This window comes from Cervus elaphus, chromosome 32, assembly GCF_910594005.1.
Source record: "Cervus elaphus chromosome 32, mCerEla1.1, whole genome shotgun sequence".
Classification (NCBI taxonomy): Eukaryota; Metazoa; Chordata; class Mammalia; order Artiodactyla; family Cervidae; genus Cervus; species Cervus elaphus.
The window spans coordinates 23,857,844-23,881,612 of record NC_057846.1 but is presented as its reverse complement, the minus strand read 5'-3'; the positions used below and the strand labels follow the sequence as shown (position 1 = coordinate 23,881,612).

At 37.6% G+C, this 23,769-nt stretch overlaps 1 protein-coding gene across 1 annotated transcript in view; it reads left to right on the top strand.

Moving 5' to 3' along the window:
* The first annotated feature begins 1,324 nt into the window (after positions 1–1,324).
* The window catches only part of SORBS2 (sorbin and SH3 domain containing 2), a 205,151-nt gene continuing 182,706 nt past the window's right edge, over positions 1,325–23,769 (top strand). The window contains exon 1 of the mRNA XM_043893772.1: positions 1,325–1,818. The gene's annotated coding sequence lies outside the window, so the exon portion shown is untranslated. The remainder of the gene's footprint in view (positions 1,819–23,769) is intronic.

Below are 23,769 nucleotides of genomic sequence, written 5' to 3'. Positions count from 1 at the left end.
TTAAGGGAAAGGAACTCAGATCAGGGCAGGCTGAAAACAATGTGAAGTGGGAACAACCCACCGACTTTTCTGCAGCAGATGAGATAACCTGAGCAGGCTCAAACCGACCGAATGTGAATATGCTTGAAGACAGAAAGAAAATGGGACCCCCAAATCTGCGTGCACAGGATTCTTATGCACAGTAATGTTGGTAATTACTGCTGAAGCAGGAGTCCTAAAGTGGGGAGGGAAACACAGTAGTTACAAAACAGTAAACCAATGACTACCAGCAAAGGAAGGAAGTATCTGTGCTTATAAATGCAAAGTATTAATACAACTATTCCAATCAAGTTGCTAGAAACAAAAAGAAACAGGATGGTGTCTTGAAAGTATGTCAAATAGAATATGACTGGTGATAGTATTTAAGGGTGGGGATTTTGCAAAAAGTATAAATGGTTCATGGTGTGTATTACAGGAACGTCCCTGAAGAGATGAAATTTTAAGGAAGTGTGGGATGAGATCCATCTAACTGAGGAAGTAAAACTATTCCTGCTTTGAAGGTAGTTTTAAAATAAAAGAGTCTTAATTTGGTTTGGATTTTCTGAAGTATTTTAATATTATGAATAAATCATAAATGAGTTAAAGAGTCATTTTCCACAGTAGGAGACAATAGGAATTTTTAGAATTTTATTTTAAAGTTTGTATTACGGAAAAGTATATTAAAGTAATACATGGAATCCATAAGCAACACTTCATTAAAATATCCTAACTGGTTTGGTTATTGTGGCCACATATAATGAGTCAAAGGACTTTGTTTCAGCTGAGAGGCTACAACACTATCATTGAAAAACACAAAGTATTGACATAACTGCCCATATTTGCCAGTCTCCTTGAGGCTATGAGGAAGGTAAACCCCGTTTTAACAATGGTTTCAATTACTGTTGCTACGGTGATTTGCATGTTATTAACCTGGATAGACACAAATCTGTGTATTGAGAAGGGCTCCCCTGGCTCAGAGTCACATGGCTCTGATAACAGAAGTTCCTCCTGAAAGGTGAAAACTCAAGAGCACTTGTATTATGGGTGAAATATTGAGAATGATCACAGAAGCTACCCTCCTCCCAAAATGATGAGTTCGATGAAAAGAAATTAACAAGCTGTGTCGGGGCGTCGCACGTGATCAGCCGTGCTTGCTAAGTCTGTCTGTTGGTTGTTGCTATGACTACGAAAAGCCAGTGGAACCCAATGAGCTGTCTGCAAGCAGTTGCTGGGAGGACCAGCCATTTTACTTATGGAAAACAGGGTGGCATATTCTGCCGAGCTTTACCCTGGAAGAAGCATTTTTTAAAAAAATCTATTTGAGGGAAAAGAGAAGCGGTGGGCATGTTAGTATACAATTAGCATGGCCAGGCATGCCTGCCAGCTGCCGTTTGGACAAGCTGTTGACTGCTTTTCCTAGTAGCTGATCTGAGAACGTGGAATGCAAGGAGATAACGTTGCCTATCTGCTATCACACAGCAGGAAAGGTTTTTGTCTTGGGAAGGCTCGCCTGGCCTGCAGTGTTATCTCGGCAGCTCTCTAGCTGCTTACCCTGAAAACTACTGACCCCGCAGGAGGTGTTTCCGGCTGCAAACACCGGGCCGCTGCGTGGCTGTTGCCTATGAGTGGCAGGTCTGAAGAAGCAGGTGTGTGCTCCGATGGGCACTGGACTGTAACGCGGGCGGCGCGCTCGGGCTTACCTGCTTCCTGTTAACAGATTGTTGGCTCAGAGAGCATCTGCCTGCACACTGAGGCCGAGGCTGAGAAGGAGGGTCCCGTGTAGCCACTTGACCGACAGAGGTAAGCCTTTTTGTCCTTTCTCCAGCACAGCCTAACAATAACTCTGGGCAAAACTTCACCTAGACGTTTACATTCATTGTTGGTTCTTTGGCTTTACCAAGGCAACACACACACAGACACACACACACACATAAAATAGTGTCAGAGACAGAATTTTTTTAGTTAAGTTCAGGTTCTAGAAATCATAGCGATTTTAAAAAAAAATTCCTAATATGCCTTGGGGTTTCAGATAAAAATTTGCTGTTCTAACACACCATGATGGCTTGTCCTTCTGGACAACCTTCATAATCAACAACCTTTCCCCTTTAGAAACAATGGAGGCTTTTATAACCTGCACTTTGACATACATTAAGACAATTACCTTGAAAATCAGGACTGGAAAACTGTGAGGCATTTATTTTTAAGCCTCTGAAATGATGTATTTAACTCTTAACACACCTCTATATACATTTATATTAAGGAATTCTGTTCCCTATGTAGGTCATAACGGCCAGTGGATCATGCCCCCTGCTTACTCTGAGCAGAGTCTTGGTGTGCTGTTTGGTTTAGTTGGGGGTAGTTGTAAAGCAAATAGTGTAGGTATTGGAAGCTGCTCACACGTCCTCCCTGAGTATCATGCATGCCACGCTAGCCCAGAACACAACACCCTCATTGTGCGCCCTAGCTTGGAATCCAGGCAAAGAAAGGAAGTGAATCGCTGCATTGAGTTCAAGCACAGCATTACTATGTGACGGTAAAACTTCTTTTATTGCACAACTTTTCTCACAAGCAGATAGGTTTCAGAGAGAGAGAGAGTGAAACCAAAAACACAACACTCCTCTGACAGATGTACTAATATTTGCAGTGGATGTTTGCTATCCATTGCTACATGATAATAGCACAGATTTTGAACTGCCGTAGGAATTGCTCCTTACTGAGTATAGGCTCTTAGGAACAAAGCTGTTACTGTGGGTTGAAATTGGTCAGTCAAATTGAAATACCTGGTAAGGAAATGATCAAATAACGATTAAGTTCTATTTCAGCAACATTTCAGCTTTAGGTAAATCAGTTCTGTTCTTGGTCTATTGGAAAATGTCAGATCATTTACAATGCTATAGAAAATTTCTAAGGAAAAATACTGTGTTGAAAATGTTGAATAAAAACCTGTAAGTGCCAAAGATGAAATCTACCATGAAGTGTAAAATAAATAGGATCTGAGATCTACTTCTAAGAAATATATCTTTATTTGCTATCCTTTTACCCAACCTGTGCATGACACAGGATACACCTTTTAAGTATGATAATATAATTTTCATAGTTATGTATGAGTGTACATCACCTGTTTCACAAATATAGCGATGTCCTTATGCCCTCAGATAAGAGAGTTATAGAGCACAAGGAGAATAGTTTAGAAACTTCTGTTCTAAATGTCACCAATCAAGATACAGAAATATTTTAAAAAATCAAGATATAAGCAATCTCAGTCCAGAAAATCATCTCCAAACATTTAATGATAAGAGCTCTAACTAGGAATATTGTTTGTTTGTGTGTGAGACAATGTATAGGATAAAATAGTGAGGTGATAGCCTTGTACTTCACTTACGTTTAACTTTCAAAGCAAAGTTGAACTAACAGATTTAGTTGTGAGTCAAATTTTATAAATAACATCAGCCAAGAAAGTGAGTCTGCTATAGCAAAAGGAAAGGTGGGAAAAGTCTCTCATCGACTTAATTCCTGTTGGAGCTTTGCATGGCAAAAGGAATTTTTAGAATTAACACAGTGAAAAGCGCTGCAGCAAGAGAGGATCTTGCATTAGTTTTTCTTGGGGGAGTTTTTAGAAGAACCAGGTGTGACGTACCGAAGGCTGTGTCCTGTAGCCTTTGCATGGCACCATGTGTGACGGGAGTCAGGCTCTGGGAAGAGGGGCGTGCAGACTTCATACCTGTGTTTTCTTCCTACGTTAATAACCTTTGAGGTGATGTGCTCTGAAAGATTAGCAGTCTAAGTCCACTACTGCACAGCGCATCTGCATAGTTACGAACGCAACAATTTTGATAACCAGACGCAGAGATGTAAATCCCTATCTTCCAAGACTCTGCACCTTTTACTGTTTTCTGCTACTTCCCAGCTCACCTGCTAGCAATAGCAAATACTTCGTAATTTCCCAAATGCACTATACCAGACGTAGGCAAAGCTCGTCTCCTCTGTATAGATTTTTTTTTTTTTTTTTTTAATTTTTTTATTAGTTGGAGGCTAATTGCTTCACAACATTTCAGTGGGTTTTGTCATACATTGATATGAATCAGCCATAGATTTACACTTATTCCCCATCCCGATCCCCCCTCCCATCTCCCTCTCCACCCGATTCCTCTGGGTCTTCCCAGTGCACCAGGCCGGAGCACTTGTCTCATGCATCCCACCTGGGCTGGTGGTCTGTTTCACCATAGATAGTATACATGCTGTTCTTAAATCACCCCCACAGCGGCAGCCACCTGCCAGGTACGCTTCAAAATCCAGCTAGAATGTCTCCCCTGACACTTCCTCACCTTCTGCTTCAGCTCCATCCAATCTTATGTCTGTAGTGCTGCCCACCGCACCCGATTACACTAGTCTCTGATCAAGGGCTTCCAGAGTATTACTGACCTCTGAACGTACTTTGTCGAGTGTCTAGAACTTGGCATTCTGACATTGTACTGGTAACCTCGACTTCACTGTTTTCCTATTAGTTACCATAAATATGGGCTTGATCTTAAAGCGGAAGTCCTATTATCCATTATACTGCATTTGGTCAGAGAAACTCAAAACATCTAAAAACAGCAATGAGCCTTTAATTTCCCTGATTTGAAATTGTAACTTCAAGATCACAATTTAATAGAAGGACTACATTTCTTGTAATACATCAGAATTTTCTCAAGGAAAATTTTACAATATGTAAGTTTTAAATAAAACCAACTTAAAAGCTTTAATATCTAAAAGATACTGTTTTTCTACTTGTAGCTATTATAGAATTTGCAGGGGGAAATAAGCACCATAAATATCCCTATTAGAAATATGCTCTAAAATCAGGTCATTTAAAATTAATATTGAATTGATGATGATGATTAGTAGTTGACTATAAAAATGTTAGTTATGGAATTGTTTTCCATACTAAAGTCAGAGGAAAGTAGAGGCCATGAACTGGGAAGAAACCAAAGGATTAATGCCTACAATAGCAGAATTTCTTTTGATTTTCCGTATAAACCTGAAAGGTTACAGATAATAACTAGTTACATTATACTTTCCCATAACTTGAGTTCCTGGGTCATGGAGAGAATTGTTACACTCTTGTACAGGTATGCGTTTGGTTATAGAGACTTCCCACTCTTTTTTCTATATTAGATGGCATGATTGTTATTTTTTAAAGCCTAAATTTTTACAGTTGTTTTATGGAAAATTTATCACAATGTTGTAATAAAAATGAGAATGCATCAAAAGTTACATTAAGAATGAATAAATATATAATCCCTCATCTCTAAGATACCCATCTAAAAAGCAAAAGTTGAAATTAATATGAGTTCTTATACACAAAGTGGCAAAGATTAGGGAATTTAAAACATCCAAATGTTTGTAATTACTAAGCCAAATATTTAGGAAACCACCTAAATTCATATTTCTGGACACTTTTACACTATTTTCCAGCATTGAACTTTATAATCAACATAAGATATATAGTAACTCTTAAGTATCTTGTTGTCCTTTAAAGGCTTATTTTTACTATCTTCTAGCTGTTATTAATGTATAGCATGCTAATTAAATAATAGCTAAAGTTGAAATTGATTCTAGTTGTCTTAAAGACTAACCATGTTAAATCAATTATTTTAAATTGTATATAGTAATTAGATTTCAGGAAACATGATTCCATAGTATTTCTGTATCATTTTTAAGATTTTCTTTTTTAAGTAACTATGTTGAATGTCAACATATAAGTATTTGACATTCAAATGAAATGAAGGCGCTCCTCGCATTTTGTAATGAAGTATTGTAATATATAATTGTGTTAGATAATTTTCTAAAAGTTCCTCAAATAATTTAATCATAGATGTCTGTTAAATCCTAAATTGTTACTGCAAAGAATTATATGGAGATTTTCAAGATCTCTTTATCTACATTTCTGAGAGAGTTAAGACATATACATTTAGCTATAAGGGAACACTTCTATAATTAATTGAGTTCTAAATATTGATGGATAAGAACCCTCATTCCAGGTTAAGCTTGTTTAAGATTATCTTATTTGAATATATGACAAAGAATCATCAAAAAGAGGGTTTTATTTTGAGTTTCAGCAACATGATATATCCGTATAGAACTGTATTATACTTTAACCCTCGTCTGCTAAACAGAAGCTTTGCCAACCAAGAATTTAGTCAAAAAGACAGTGGCTTCTTCTTCCTCATGCAGGTCTGGTATGATATAGATCCAGGATTAATTTTGCACCTTTGAAAAGCATTATTTGAGCCAAAATCCAGAAATCTTTCACTTTTCCTAACTCTAAGCAAAAGTCTCACTTTCAAAGAAAAATTTCCTACCTGAAAAAAAAAAAAAAAAATCTAGCCATACTCTCACTATATTTCCTAATTTTTTCTATCCACATTAGAATTTAAGAAAATTTTATTTTTAATAAGAACATTATTTTAAAGTTTTAGTTATATTTTTGGTTTTTAATGTACACTGTTGCCTACTTTTAAAAATTTTGACTTTTTGAGTAACCTAGACATTCAGTTCTTCTAACTTTCCTTTGAGATGTCCTCTCAACAGTTGGTGTAAATTACACGCCAAAAAGTCTTTCTTATAATGAATCATATCCTCTGCTTTAAGTAGGAAAGTTAATCCAACCAGTTAGAAATACTTCTTCCTTTTAGATTTCCTTTCCTGATCAATTTTTCAGGAATAGCTGAAAGTGAGGGGCAGAATAAAACTCTCAGGCTCCAAGCTTTCTGACTTTCTACTAAATCTGGTATCTTCTAGAGACAAATGTGGCTTTAAGGATCAGCCAAAAGGAAGCCAAACAAACTGTACCAAAAATAGGCTTCTAATCAAGAGCACTTGTTACAAAAATCCCTAAGAGTCCAGGCAGGGAATAGTATAAAGAATGGAAACTTTTTTAATGTAGCCACACAAATATATGCAAATGAGACATTCTAAGGAGATACTGGCCATGTTGCAGAAAATGTATTAGTATAAATGTTCATTCTATCTGCCTCTTTAAATTCGCTGTTGCTAATTCTAGTCGGGGGTAGTTATCTTCTTTGGAAATATTTAGTCCTGCATGGAGGTGGCGGATGGAAAGAAACATGCTTAAGCTTTTGACTGTGTGAGGACTCATCCTCCACCTGTGGACACATCAGCTACTTCTGCCTCTTTGGATTCTTTTGCGATCAGATCTTAATGTTTAATAAGGTTTTCCTTCACTTTACACGTTAACCAAAAAAAATTTAAGAAAGCAATGCTTGGTTGTTTACAAGGGAGCTTTTTCACAGATTATCAAGATGTCTTCACACATCAAAAGATTTCAAATTTCTGCGCTACAGTTAACAAAGGGAAAGAGATTAGATAACAGTTTCAGCTGTTCTTGTGCTAACCACGTCATCTGGTGAACTGTTTGAGCACTTTCTGAAACAATCACACTTCATCTGTCAGGTATATAGTTGCAGTAGAATAAATACTATTATATCCTGTGGGGATAAATAACTTTTGAAAGAACTTGCCTCTCAGTATCCAGATGTGGAGATGTATATATCAATAGCATAGCATTACTAGTAGTGAAGATAAAAATTTTATAACTTAATTGTTCTGGAGCAGAGTGAATAGACTTGTGTTGGCTGATACACCTGGAGCACTGGCTTGAACCGGTTTAGTTAAAGGAAGATGCTGACTGTAGCAAGACCAGGAAAAGGTACAGATTGCTTGCGCAGAATTAAAGTTCCAGGGACAACTCAGCCTGCTTTGCAAGGGCAGCTGGAAGCTTGTAGGCACGTAGCAGACAAGTTGATTTATTAAATATTCAGTCATTATTTCTAGACTGAATGAATGGATCAGTTTTCCCCTTGATGTTGTGCTAATGGCAACATGTTGACCAGAAGATGTTGCTTGAATTTAAAGATTTAAAGGTCACTGACAAAATTTGCTGAGGTTTTTTTTTTGGAAATCATGAAATTTGAGATGGAAAAAATGATGGAAAAATTTTAAAATGCTATTATTTTTTAAAATAAAATATAGTCTTTCTGATGAGAAGCACTATAACAATGATATAAAGCAGAAGTATAACCAGAAGCTTAGATAAAACTCAAAGAACATACATCATTTAATTCAGACACCAAGAAAAATTGATTTCCACTCTTTTAACTTTCTTAAAATCTCTGGTTACCATCACATTCATCAAAATATGATCAACACTAAAGAGTAAGAGTATCTTGTGCCTTTTAGGTAAGCGCAAGATAAAAATGTTAAAACCTAGAGTTACAAAAATTAAGAGGTTTATTTTAAGGCTTTAGACTATAGTTAAACAGAGAATTCAAGACAGAAAAAGACATCCATCTGGGAGATTTTTTCAAGTTAAAAACCATAAGAACTGGGAGACCTTCCATGGCCAAAGAAAATATCTGCTCTGATTAAACTCAAGAAAACAATGAAAACTGAATAACAAGATTTCAATAAACTGCAGAAAAAATTGCTCAGTTTTTTCAATCCAAAAGGTACTACTACTAATAAAAAATTACATAGACTTTACTCATGCTAGCTACTATCTGAAGAGCTTTACATGTATTAGCTTTTTGTTGTTGTTGTTACCATATGTCACCATACAAAGATTTTACATAGTTACTGACTGTATTTCCCACTCCCTACGTTTCATACCCATGACTCATTTATTTTGCAAGTTTGTACCACTTAGTTTTCCTCACTTGTTTTTTTTCCTCCCCTCAGCTCCTCCCCTCTGGCAGTCACCTGTTGGTTCTCTGTATCTATGACGTCTGTTTCTGCTTTGTGATGTTTACTCATTTGTTTTGTTTTTTAGATTCCACATAAAAGTGAAGTCATATAGTATTAGTCTATCTGTATCTGATTTATTTCACTTAGACCTTCTAGGTCCATTCATAGGTATCACAAATGGCAACACTCCATTCTTTTTTTAGGGCTGAATAATATTTCTCTCTCTGTATGTATGTATGTACATATATATGTACATAGATACACACACATTCCACATCTTTATCCATTCACCTTGTGATGGACATTTAGGTTGCTACTGTATCTGGCTACTGTGTGTGGAGTTTACTCTGTGCTAGCTACTACCCCAAGAACTTTACATATGTTAACTTTTAATGAAGGATCTGAGAATTCATGAAGCTTTTAAGGGTATTTTAACTGGAATTTTCCACAATGGGATCTTAAATTAGTCCCCAAAGAGGGACTGAATGAATAGCACATTTAGTTGCTCCTTCTAAGATGCTCTCATATCAGTTTGTAAATTATGTTATTTTTATCTAATTTTAAGGAAGTTTTCCCTATATATGTCTCATCTTTCCATATGAAAGTGAATTCCATGAGGGAGTGATGGTGTTTTATGTCCATTTTTACCTCCATCAACTTGTCATGGGAATGGCCAAGAGTAGATGAGTTTGGATGATTAGCCCAAGTAGTCTATTAAATCAATTTCAACAAATAAGATTGACACCAAGGAAAACAGATGGAGTCAAGGTAATAAAAAACTGTATGTGATTCCATGTAACCATCATGAGAAGAATTCAGTTTATGTATCTTTAAATGTTTGTTGTTTTGTTTTGCTATGGTTTTACTGTTTGTTTGTTTTTGGTTAGTATGCTTTTCATTTAAAGCACTAAGTTAAATGTCAGAGCCATCCTTCTTAATACAGGGGACCTCCTCAATAGAGGAAATCATGACACAACCAAAAATGTTCCTGCTCACTTAAACCACTTTAGATTTTCCCCCCAGAATTTAATCTCCTGAACAAGTTAACTATATGTTTGTATCTCTGACAATCAAGGAAGCAATAAAAATGTGGGAAAGAGCGTTTATCTCCTTTACCAGAAAAACTTATTCACTTGTTGAAAATACATCTGTTTTGGGAAAAGGGTTTTTTCTTAGATCAAAACTTCAGATGACTGGTAATATATTCTGAATTCTTTGACACTGACTTTACTTAGAAACATGACTTTTTATATTATGTGTAGTCTACAAGCCAGTTATATTACTGACTTCCTTTCAAACATAAATTTAATTTTAGAAGACTAACATAACTAATTTATATAATTAATATGACTCTTTTCTTGAATTTAAAAAACCTTCCTTCTGAAGTTAACAATGTGCTTTTAATACATTTAAAATTAACTTTTAGATTTATTGGCAGCAGAGAGGAGTTTCGTCATTCTCATTTTATAAATAAAAGTAAATGAAACAGCCATGAATAATCTAATTTAATTTGAAAATCACCTTCCTTTTGACCCAAAGTCCCAAATGTCCTCTCATATTGACAGTTCTCTGGTAAAATAATTGCACCTGATGTATGTATTATTATGTGATGTATTAACACATCATAATCATTTTGAACCCTAAACTTTTGGTTCCTTTGGGATGAACTGGGAAAGCATACCCCTGAAACTCTTGTTCACTCCTCTTGGCACTAACATTTAACTTTGCAACTGTCAAGAACTGAAAGATTACGATCATAAAATTTAAGCTTCCTGGGGAGTGTTCCATTCACGAACTGCCTTCCCAGACTCCTCTGCATTCTGTTTTTAACCCAGTCTGCCAGAGGAAGTGCTGACTTCCATGGTCCAAAGAAAGCCCAGGGGGGAGGAGAGGACAAGGGCTTAACAACTAGGACCCAGGAGGATCCCAGTCTTTCAAGTATTTGCTATTGGATGAGGTCATTCAACTAAAAGAGCTAGGAGTTCAGTAGAAATTAGGAAATGTCACATGTTCTGATTTCCAACCAGAAGTAAAGCATTTCTTTTGAAATCAACTTCTAATTTTAATGACAGAAACCGAAATACAGTTCCGTTTATGCTCTTTTCCTCTTCTAACTGTTACAAAGACCTAGACCAACGCTATTCCCTTTTACAACAAAATCTGAGTTCCTATGAAGTTTCATGTCTTACATTTTAGGGAGATACTGCAGGTACAGAAATGAAATATTGATGTATCCAGTAAGTCTCAAATTAAAACAATTTCCATGACAATTTACTCAGTCTTCTTTAATGAAACACTTGCACAGTTCATATACAGAACCAACATTCTGTTGTTTGGCTCCCTGTATGTTATTTTGTGTTATGAGAAGTGTAAAGCATTTTTTGAGAAATCCGTGCACACTCTTATGTAATGCACCTCACAGAGTGACAGTATTTTATCTGGCCAACAAAACGAATGGTTTGTTGTTGTCTAACATTAAGAAACATCACTTCCCAAAAGGTCAGATGACTATATAATTGGTCAGTGCATTCTTTAGGAAAATAAAATCAGAACTGCATCTGACAAGTATAATGTCAGGGACAGACAATTTGAAAACTCTCCTCAAGCTAGATTTGCCCAGCAAACACATCAGAACCACGAGTCCATAACTGCTAAGTAGACGAGAATATCTAGAGTCCCCTGTTCCTGCAGTTGGTCTTGACCACACACTGACAAGAGTCTCTAACTCCCTTTTCTTTCCAGACTTCTGAAGATTGTTGTCTCAATTGCTGGTATGTTCACATCAATTAGTTCGCATCTGATTTTATCTGATATTGAAAAGAAGGCTTTGATAGGGAAAATAGGGGATGAGAGAGATGCTAAGTTCTGAGAACAATGTAAGGAGAGACCAGACTCAAATACAAATACCAAAGTTTTAATTGTATATTTAAAAATCATTCTTGAATTTTCATATCATTCATTTTTTTCATTTATTGCATCCTCGAGGACCTACAATGTGTTCAGCATGGATAAAAAGATAAGAAAATGAAACAGAGAGACACTTAAAAAGCTTATAGTTTAGTAATAGAGATAAGACAGGAACACTCATTTTTATAATTAGAAGATGAAGAGTGATAAGTACTATAAGGGAAGTATAATCATGCATTTATGTATTTCCTCAAAAGACATGCCTTTGTGTAGTTTGATATTGAGCAAAAGTTATTTTTCCTATTGAAGTTATGAGCACTACCAGTGTAATTTTGCTGGGAAAAATAAATAAGGATTAAAAAAATAAATTATCTCAAAGGGTTTTTGAGGCTTAACTAGATTATAAAGGCTAAGTGTGTAGAATGGGGCCCAGCATGTAGAAGATGCTCACGAAGTACTAGCAGTATTGCATTGGCCAAAAAGTTCGTTGAGGTTTTCAGTACCATTTTAGAGACAAACCTGAATGAACTTTCTGGCCAACCCAATATTATTAGCAATCATGTATATATAAAAGAGTTAAGTAGAGAGGCATGTGCTGTGATCCTGCACGCTCTCCAAGTTCAGTGGTAACTTGCCAGACTCTCAGTTCTTGAGAACTGTTCACAGTCTTCAGGGAAGAGAGGAAGGATGCCGATGATGACCAAAGAGCATCAGAAATACCAATACAGAGGTGAAGGGACACTCAGATCAACTCACCTAAGTGTTTGGGATGCATCTCAAACAAGGACTGCTCAACACTTAAAAATAGGTGATTCTCACTCAGAGTGGTATGGCATCCATGGAAATGTAGGGCATCGCAGGATCTACTATGCTTGTTGAGGGGCTCCCGAGGCATCAACGAGGAAACATTTGGGGCATAGAGAATATGTGGGCTCTTGCCTTGGAACGCACCGAGCTCCGTGATTGACGAACAGTGTGTGCTGAAGCACCAGAGCAAGAAGGAGGTATCCTAAGGACTGAAAGTCAAGTCGTTGGGTGTGGTCGGAACACAGGGTGCTTGACATGAACAGAGAGAAGGTAACACGGACAAGAACAGCAGAGCCAGACGGTGGCATCGGGTGTCACGCTCAGGTAGATGAGAAGGCTTTGGAAGAGTTCAAACGGGAAGGTGAAATACTGTAATAAGATTTCCATTATAAAACTTCTATTCCGGTATAAAGTGCAACTGGGGTGGGGGCAGGTGGTGAGACTAAATTCAAGGATTTCACAGAGGATGGTGCAAATTACAGGAAGAACACTGCCCCTGACCTTGACCTTTTATCCCTTAAGGATGTGGAAACATGACATTGGAGTTTCAGAAATTTCAGGAAACTTTGATTATCTGTGTTGAAATTTCATACAAATGGGAATTGCCATGTAATAAGCACAGCCTGATGCAAAATGAAACTCTGAGACTCCTTATTCAAAAATTATTGATAATTTCAAGATGAAGACCATAAAGTATTAAACCCAGCATCTGCCCTTTCTAAGTACAGAACCAGGTATAAATGCTTAGGTTGTTGTTCAGTTGCTAAGTTGTGTCTGACTCTTTTATGACCCCATGGACTGTAGCCCACCAGACTCCTCTGTTCATGGGATTTCCCAGGCAAGAATAGTGGAGTGGGTTGCCATTTCCTTCTCCAGGGGATCTTCCTGGACCAGGGATTGAACCCGTGTCTTCTTCATTGGCAGGTGGATTCTTTACTCCTGAGGCACCACAGGCCCATAAAGCCAAACCTGCACACAGCTTCCATTTTTATTCATCATATGTGAACACTGTTGCCTTTTGTGCATCAAACTCAATGGACTTAATAAGATGAATAATGAGTTTGACTACCGTGGGGGTATCACTACTGGCAGCCACTTTTCCTGGCTGGAGGAAAATCAGCATCTCCCCAGGCTGGGGCCCTTGGATGCGTGAGTCTTGGATGCGTGAGTCCTGCCATACCCTTCCCATACTCCACACGGTAGGACCTTGGTCATGAGAACACTGTCACCTCGACCCCTGCATCATGTCAAGGGGGCCCTTGAAGTTCCCAATGTGGGAGGGATCTGGAAGCTCATTTATCTTCTAGCTTCTAGAAAACCCACTCTCCCACCCTTTCCCGTGGTAAGAGGGCATTCCAACATGGAAGTGGGAAGATCGAGCTTCCCAGAGGATGGGGGAAGGAGCACTGGGTCAAGGAAGCATAATCTGGAACTCTCTCGGATAAGCCCAGTAGCTCCAGAGTTTGGGGTGGGCTGTGTGCCTGCAGTTCTAGGTCCAGGCCAAGGCTTGAAGATGCATTTGGATTTTTGTATTTATGGATTTCTGTGAGTGGAAGGTCCTCGACCCTAACAATGTCAACATACTGATCAGTGTCAGAACTTCCCTGCAGTACATCACAAATGGAAGCAGGGATCTGCCTCACTGAATAGCGCCAGGTGCCAAGATGGCCCCAGACACTCAGGAATGTGAGTGCGCCCCCCAAGACCCCCTACTCTGATCCTGCTTTGCCCTTCCTCCTCCTCCTCCATCTGTCTCCATTCTCCTTCCCGTCTGATGTTGTTTCCTTATGTGGTTGTTATAAAAATCCAGATTACAGTTTGAAGTCCCAGTTAATTGTATTTAGTAAACAATTTTATGCTCTTTATTGTTGGCTGCTGATTTTTAAAGGTCAGTAAATTACAGTATGAATTAAGTACTTTTAAAGTTTCAATAGCCCATAACTGCTTTCCCCTTTGTATGAGCCTTGTCAAAGATAAATTTTCTCTAATTCTGCATCAAAGTCCCTCCAGTTTTTTTTTTTTTTTAAGAATGAGCCGGGCAGGCCTGGGAGGTGCCTACAGGGTAGAGTAAGGTCCGGTCATGGGTGTGGCCTTCAAGAGATGTAAGTACAGGTGTGTGATTTAACATCTTTCAACCACAGGTCTGGAACCAGGTAAATGAGGATATTATGCCTGGCTCGTAGGCCCATTAGCTCTGAAATATGAAATAATTAATGCAAAAGTACCCACAACAGTGCCTAGCACATAACTGGCTCTCAATAAATGATAACTCTGCCGTCAAAAGTCTCCTGGGATGAAAGAGAAATGGGGATCTAGCAGAGAGATCTTGACATAATAGATTGGGCCCGGGACAAAAACTACGTACTGCAAAATGATCTAAATGAATTGCCACAATAGATAATGTAAAGCGTCTTAGTGTAAAACCCACCAGACTTCCAGTGATCACATAGTTCTTAAATTTGACCTTTAAAACTCAAAGAAGCTTTTAGAAGAATCTAACCCACATACTTTTGTATCTTCTGGTTATCACCGAATTATTTCACGCCAAGGCAAACTTCGCAGAGTTATTAAGTGAAAACACCGTGTTAGGATAGAATGGGGGAGATCATTATTTTTAAAGATCCTAATTCCAAATAGCCATCCCGCCATTAACTGAGCTAATAGAGAAGAATTTTAATGAGCCCTACAATCCCAAAGGACTTGCTTCAGAATGCATTGTAGGGTCTTTTGCCAATAGATTTACCTACTTAATTATGTTTTTCTTGAGTTGATCTAAAATTAATCCTCAAGTCACGTGGTGTTGAGCTTAGTGATCTGCAACTGTTAGTTAGGAATGTAAAATAACAGTAAGTTTTCTTATAAATGTTAGCTACCATTCACTGAATGCATACTGTGTTGGGCAGCTTGCCAAATTCTTCAAATACCTCTCACTGACTATTCACAAAAACACTCTGATGAGGGTATTATTCTCATTTTACGGAAGAGGAAACAGGGTCTGAGAAGTTAAACATCTTGTACGGGGTCACACTTGTGGGGAAGGGAGGAATCAAACTTGGGCCAGCCAGATTCCAAACCGGTGCTCTAACATTTTTCTAGATAGATTCTTTGTGGGAACCTCTGACTAGCTCCCCCCAAAATGTTATAATTCCCATGTTATCCTCCTCTCTATATTTTTCCTTTGTGGATTCTATAGAAATATTTACTTACCAGACTATACCAAGTATCTTTATTCTCAAAGACCAGAATCAACACAACAATAGAATTAAGGAGGGGGGAAACATCTAGAAGGCAAATAAGGATTATCTCTCTGTGGTGAGATTGCAGATGAAATTTTCTTTTCTTCTTTTGCTTTTTCATATTTTCTAAATCAACCTTGAGTTTTGAAAATTTCAAAATAAGGAGATGCATATTAGTGAGGGCCGAAGGAAATCTGTGGGGCACCAAAGGCACTTAGACATCTCAATCTGAGGTTGCAAAGCAAAGCAATAGAAACTTAGAACAAAAAAAAAAAAAATGAATCTCTGGTTATACATATTTATCAATTTCCTTTTATTGTCACAATTTGCTTCCATTTTAGTTTGGGAGACTATTTGGAAGATGTACCACTAGAAATTGATCACTGCCAGCTTGAATTCTTTGTGCTCAATGTCAGTGGGCCTGTTTACTGGTAGTGATGGTTTTACCTCCGGATTAAGAATGATTAGTTCTACTTTGGAATCACATACAGTTCAACTGGAGTTCGAAAAGAATTAAGATCTTGTGGCTATGTACACGTGGAACAATTTCCCTTTGTTAACCAGGTCACTGTGATCTAAAGGAGAAGTGGCCACTCTGAGAGCATGTATGGGTACTTTGGGGAAAGACAATCTTGTCTCTTTCATATTTTAAGATAGGAACTAGAACCATAGGTAGCCATTAAGACTCCTAACCTGTAAGTACTAACACAGTAGGTGAAATAGATCCAGAACATTTAAAATAAGAAAAATAAGACGAAAAAAGGTCATTTCAAATTCAAAAAATCATTTCCAAAGCATTCGTTGTTCAACATACATCACGTGGCCTGTCTGGCTATTTTTGTCCTTTCATTATTCTGTCATTCGCTTTCCACTGGCATTGAGTGAGCTTATTCCTGTGAGTACTGTATTACCCCTGGACTAACGTGAACAAAATAGAAGTGCTTGTCCCTGTGGAGCTTACAGTCTTGAGGGTTATTTATACTTTTTATATGAAGCCGAATGGCCTAATTCACGAATGTGTGAGCCTATACACACAAAACATATGATGAGATGAAGTGTGGGAAATTTTCTTTAACAATTACTGTATTCATAAATATATTTCCCAATTTTTTTCTAATGTAGATGGTGACTGTATGCATCCCATTGGATGGTAATTAAATGGTGCATTGGCAAACTGTACTCATTCTAATTTAAATAGATGTCATTTTTTAGTTGCACTAAAAATAAGCATACTTTTACCATTTTAATAAGCATCATTAAAAACAGTATATTGCTATGCTTTTAAATCACACTGACATCTTTTATTGCTTTTCCCCACATTCATGGTTTCCAACTCAATGTTCAAACTTTTTCAGAGGATAAACATTATGGAATATTTATAACCAAACACCAAAATCAGCTCTTCTTTCCATTTATGGGATGTAAAAGAGGAAAGCAATTTCAATGATACAGAATCAATGCTGAGTTACAAAAGTCATTCATTTCAGGAAAATGTGACCATGGAATCTTGAATTCTGCCCTAAGTTAATAAAGCCAGTTGTTAAGTAATAAATAAATTTTACAGTTATTATATGTGAAATGAGAGATGCTTTCTACCCACCCAGAGGACTATTATAAAAAAAAGGAAGTTAACATTCATGACATTAAAATGTGAAAGTTTCTCAGTATAGAGTTTTCTTTAAAAGCTAAAAATAGAGCTACCATATGATCCAGCAATCCCACGCCTGGGCATATATCTGGAAAAGACGAAAATTCTAATTGTAAAAGATATACACACACACCAGTGTTCATAGCAACACAATTACAATAGCCAAGACACAGAAGCTAACTAAGTGTCCACCAACAGATGAATTGATAAAGAAGATGTGTATATGTGTGTGTGTGTGTGTGTGTGTGTATAGATGTATATATATATATACACATATGTGTATACATATATACATATGTGTATATGTGTGTGTGTGTATATATATATACAGGATTTACATATTTGTATATATATGTGTGTGTGTGTGTGTGTGTGTGTATATATATATACACACAATGGACTACTTACTACTCAGCCATTTGCAATAACATGGATGGACCCAGAGGTTATCCCACTGAGTGAAATAAGTCAGACAGAGGCAAATATTATATGATACCACTTATATGTAGAATCTAAAAAACAATACAAATTAATTTATTTACAAAACAGAAACCAACATACAGACATAGAAAACAAACTTATGGTCATCAAAGGTGAAAGGAGAGGGAAGGATAAATCAGGAGTATGTGATCAACAGATACACACTACCATATAGAGAACAGACAGCGGGATTTACTGTGTAGCACTGGGAACTATATTCAACATCTTGTAATAACCTATGGTAGAAAGATTTTACACACACACACACACACACACAGGTATATATTGTTGTTGTTATTTAATTGCTAAGTTGTTTCCGACTCTTTTGCAAGCCCATGGACGGTAGCCCACCAGGCTCCTCTGTCCATGGGATTTCCCAGGCAAGAATACTGGAGCGAGTTGCCATTTCATTCTCCAAGGGATCTTCTCTACTCTGGGATTCAATCTGCATCTCCTGCACTGGGGGCATATTCTTTACCACTGAGACCCCGGGGAAGCCCTGTACAGGTATATGTTAATATATACAGATGATCCCAAGGAAGGAGGAGCCTGGAGAAACTGGACATAATTTAGCAACTAAACAACAGCAACAATATGTACAGATTATATATACATATAACTGAATCACTTTGCTGTATACTTGGAACAAATATAATATTGTAAATCAGCTATACTTCAATTTTTAAAAATGTTAAAGTTTCTTTTACATGAAGAGACCATCTGTAACTGGGACTGGCTATCCAGATAAATGGAGTGAAACACGAGTCCATATATTTCTTGCCTCTTTGAAGGTGGAAATCATTCCAATTTTCGAGTCACGCAGCTACTCAGGTATCTTGTAATAATTCTCAAAGTTTATACCCCTTATCCATTTGGAGGAAACCATTAGTACATAGCCAACAGATGAAACGACAAAGATACACTTATTTTACTTGTAGAGCCACAGAGATTATCATGTAAGTGAGAATCAGGAACGTTTGAGTTTAAGTGTGTTTCTGTGTCCTAGTGTGGGCACTAATCGGTATGTGTTAATAGACTGATTTACTCACTTCATTGTTCTTGTGTTTTCTATCTTAACCCAATGCTAGTTCCTCTGAGAACAAAGCTAACAAAACCACTGAAGCAGACAGTGGAGATAAGTAGTAAGAAACAAGACCCTGAATATCCTGCCTGCTGAAGTGTGTGCAACTAGAACCCTGTTTCATCAGCCTAGAAGTTAGCAAGGACCGTTCATAAACCTTTTAATGACTGTGTGTATATCATTTTTCGTTGAAACAGAAATGGCAAACACAGCCCTTGAGGCACTGCTCACTTTGATTTGGAAACTGTGCAAGAATTTATATGTGTAGGAAGACACTTCAAACTTCTAAATATACTAAGACAGTGAGAAGACAGTTGAGAAGCAAGAATAGCAGCAAACTTACATAACCATTCCTCACCTTGTGTGTGTGTTCAAGATTCTTTACTATTTAAGAAGGAGATGCATGAAATATTGCATTAAAAATCAAGACGAATTCAATGTTATGTCTGTCTCGAATGATTCTGTTGTAAGAAACTAATACATTCTGAAGGCAACACACAAAGGTTTCCTTCTATAAATATATTGATTTATGTAACTATGTTATATATAAATTATAAATGTAATTTATCACTGATTTGATAAATTATATTTTGGCCAATCAATTATTATGACTACATTCTGAACAAGTTGTGCATGAAACATGAAGGCTCTCTGATAACCTTGTGTTCAATTAAAATCCAGATAGATGAGCTCTGCCTATGAATAGGAATGAGTTCTCCATGGAGATGGTCAGTGGAAAGTGGACAGCATCATTTCACATGAACAGAGAGAGGACTTAGTACCCATCTTGGGGCAACACAAAAGCAAGCTTTAAAAATGACCGTAAGCTGAATTGTGGTTATAGGGGGAATGAAAGAGCAATAATATGTTAGCTGGAAGAATAAAATCATCACAGCAAAGATGATTAACCTGGTCTAAATCTCTAAGTCAAACACTCCAAAGAATAATTGGAGCCCATGGCCCAGGGGATCAGGTTTTTACCAGATCATGTTCTTTAGTTTGTAGGTTGTGGTGTTTGTTACTACTTGAAATTTCCAGCACCTTTGTGGTTACCAAAAATAGAACGTGGTACAAAAGTCCAGTTTGGAGTCTCAAAGGTGTGTTCCAATGTGCACAAGTCTTTAAAAAGAGGCCAAGTGGATAGATCTTAATCAGGAACAAGAAAACAGAGTTCATGTTACAGAATGTTAGAGCCATTGCAATTTATAGCTCAGCTCTGGTTTGGCCATAGGTGATGGGCAGCATTTGTTAAGACCTTTCCAATTCTTTCTTCTCTTACTCAACGTTGTATATGCAAACCTAAAGGCAACCTGATTTTAGCCCTCTTTATCTGTCTTTGCAGGTAGGATTCATTACAGAGTAGAATTGTAAAACTGGGCAAATAAGTGCACCCTAATGTAATGCTATTAAATGAACTCAGGGTTCTGTTTTTTAGAAGAGTTTTGCTAAGTGAGTCCTGCATTCATAAAAATAATTACTTGTTGAGAATTATCTCATTTTTCGAGTCATTTTTTAAATTATCTTAAATGGTATTCTTCTCCTTTGATGACTGATTCCAAGATCACTTTATTCTACTTGCGTGTCTGACTATGACTCAATTAAAATAGACCTAATATTGAACTTTGAAGCTCCAAATTTTACTTCCGTTTTAGGAGGTCTATTAATTTCTTTCCCCCACTGAATCCCTTCTCATTAGAATTATTGCAAATAATTCTACTTCTCTGCTGTTTGCGTCTGTTTTCTTATCTCTCTCTGAAAACCTCTTTTGGTTGCAGTTGAAGCCATCACTTGATACTTTAATGAGTCGACTACTGTGGATAGCATTCACTGTAATTTAGTTCACTGAGGGGTTGAATCCAAGTTTCAATCAAAGCGGCTCCCAGCAAAAGAAAGCAGCAGTTAGTGATGGAGGAGCCCTGCAGCTCATGGTACAGACCAGCAGGGTCCAGTGGGGCTGCTCATCCCAACTTGAGTCTCGAATCTGCTGGTGATGCTGTGCTTGACGTTTCAGCCTCACTAGGACAGGGTTTCTCAGGCTCTGGCCCCAGTAATCTTCTATAAAGTGATCCTCTGTACCCCAATGTTCTTTTTTTTTTAACTTTTTAATTTTATATTGGAGTATAGCTGTTTAGCAATACTGTTGGGGATCAAAGAGAAATCAGGAGATCTGAGTTTTTTATAAAAACTCCTATGAATCAAAGAAGAAATCAGACAATGCTCACAGAAATCATGAACTAATAAAGGAAGAAAATATAGGTGATACATAAACAGTTTCACTTAAAAACGTTATTGATAATCCCTTCAGCTAGCAAAGGGATCCCTGTAACAATCCTTTCTCTGTCCCATACAGCTTGCCTTTCCTTTCTAAATGTGTGAGGAAGAGGCTGTCTTTCAATTACTTTTTTTGTTGTTGTTCACTAAGTCGTGCCCTAGTCTTTGGACTACAGCCCACCAGGTTCCTCTGTTCGTGGGATTTTCCAGGCAAGAACACTGGAGTGGATTGCCATTTCCTTCTCCAGGGGATCTTCCCGACCCAGGGATTGAACCCATGTCCCCTGCTTGGCAAGACGATTCTTTACCACCGAGTCACCAGGGGAGCTCTTTACTTTTTTTTACTAAATCTGTTCCCTAGAACAGTGGTTCAGTTGGTCAGTGCCTGTCTCTTTCCCTTAAGCAAGTCAAGCTTACCAAATATTATCATGGCTGTTTCAGTTCCCCATGCAGGGTACCCCTTTCATTAGATAAATATTCACTCAGAAGATTCTGGGGCCCAGACACTGTGCTGGGAACTGGCAATACTTATGGGGCTTAAAAAAAAATTTTTTTTTTAAATCTTTTGCCACACCGCAGGGCACACATGGCGTGTGAGATCTTAGTTCCTGACCAAGGATCAAAGCCAAGGCCCCTGCGTTGGCAGGGCAGGGTCTGAACCACTGGATTGCCAGGGAAGCCCTGATACTTGTGTTTTTAAAAGGAGGCCAGTCCTCAAGGAGCCTATAGTCTAGTAGGAAAATGACAGCAAATAGCAACAACAACTCATCAAACACTCTTCCACAACAGGCGCTTGACTAACTGGTTTTCCCACAGCCTCATGTCATCCTCTCAAAAGGCTCCCCAAAAGGTAGTGAATATTGTTTGTGTTTTACAGATAAAGAAAATTAAGGCTCAGACTAAGTAACTTGCTAAAAGTGACAGGGCTTATTAAGTCTGATTCCAAACCTTGAATCTTTTTTCCAGCAGTGTACTTACTGCTATAATAGGGTACTTATACTTCAATTAATCACTTATTGAAAGGTAGTGTGTGTTTGTTTTTAGCAAAGACGGATAGAATTATAACTCTGTTCCTCCCACTTGCTAAGAGAATGACGGACTCTTAAAGGGACTTACAAAGTCCACTCTTTTTTTTATTTTGCTTCTTCTGGTTTATTCCTTTTAATGATAATAAATTTCTTCATCAACCTGTTACTCACCAAATAAGATGATGATAATGCTGTTGCTTTAAGGGGAAAATATCAATCATAGAGAAAGTCATTATCAAAGTCATTAGCAAAGATTGGGAATTTTCTTAATCCATCTGTTTAACAATTCCATGAATTCTTATTTAAAATTAAAAATTTTTTAAAGCCCCATAAAAGTCTGAATGTGAGCGCTCTGAAATGAATTATAAGGAAATTAAACTCAGAATGTTCGTGTGTCCCATCCATTTCATTTTCCCCCATTCGCAAACTAAAAGAACACATTTGCAAAGATCAATTACTACATTGACAAATAATTTTTTTCTACCTGCTTTTTAAAATAACTGATGATTACTGTGTGCCAGGAATGGCTTTTCATGCAGTATCTCCTTCTGTCCCCTTAATAATGCTCTATGGTAATTAAGTGGGCTCCCTGGGTGGCCGCAGTGGTGAAGAATCCGCCTGCCAGTAAAGGAGACGTAAGAGACGTGGGTTCCATGCCTGGGTCGGGAAGAGCCCCTGGAGAAGGAAATGGCAACCCACTCTAATATTCTTGCCTGGAAAATTCCATGGGTAGAGGAGCCTGGCAGGCTACAGTCCATGGGGCCACAAAGAGTAAGAGACAACTAAGCGACTTGTCAGCCGAGGGAACTGAGACTCAGAGATCATGCCCAAACCAAGGAGCAAATGAGGGGCAGAACCAGAAAGTTAATTAAGGACTATTTATCCTCAAAGCATGTGTTTTTAACTGTGTGTGTCATGCATCATTGAGACAATGATCATATCAAGAGCAGCAACCAACACTTATGCCTGTTGTATACAAGGTATTGTCTTAAGACCTTTGCATATATTAACTCATTCAATCTTCATACCAATCAGATGCGTTAAGTGCTGCAATAATTCTTTCTTCACACAAGAACTGTAGCTCAAGGAGATTTGGTAACCATGCTACTAAAGGCAGTGGTGTCAGATTCCCTGGTGGCAGACAGCCTCCAGACCCTTCCTGTCGAACATCAAGCTCCTCACCAATATAGACAGAAAGACAAAATGGTTATACGTGACTGATGATTATAAAATGGAATGTTTTATACTTTATATTCATTTCTTCAATGTATGGTACAACCAGAAGCCATGAGATAAGAATGCTTAAAATAATTTCCACGTTGTACGTGTATCTTTAGTTTTATTTGAAACTGAAAAAATTATTGGCTTCCTAATCCAATATGCTTTCGCCTCACTTATGACTGAGAGCATTTACCATTTTAAGAAATCCTAAGTAGAAAATTTTAAGATCACTTAATACTCAAATACATCCCTCGCCATCTTCTCAAAATCACTTTTTTTTTTTTTTTGTACCAAGGACAAATTCCATCATTCAGTTTAGCTTTTGAA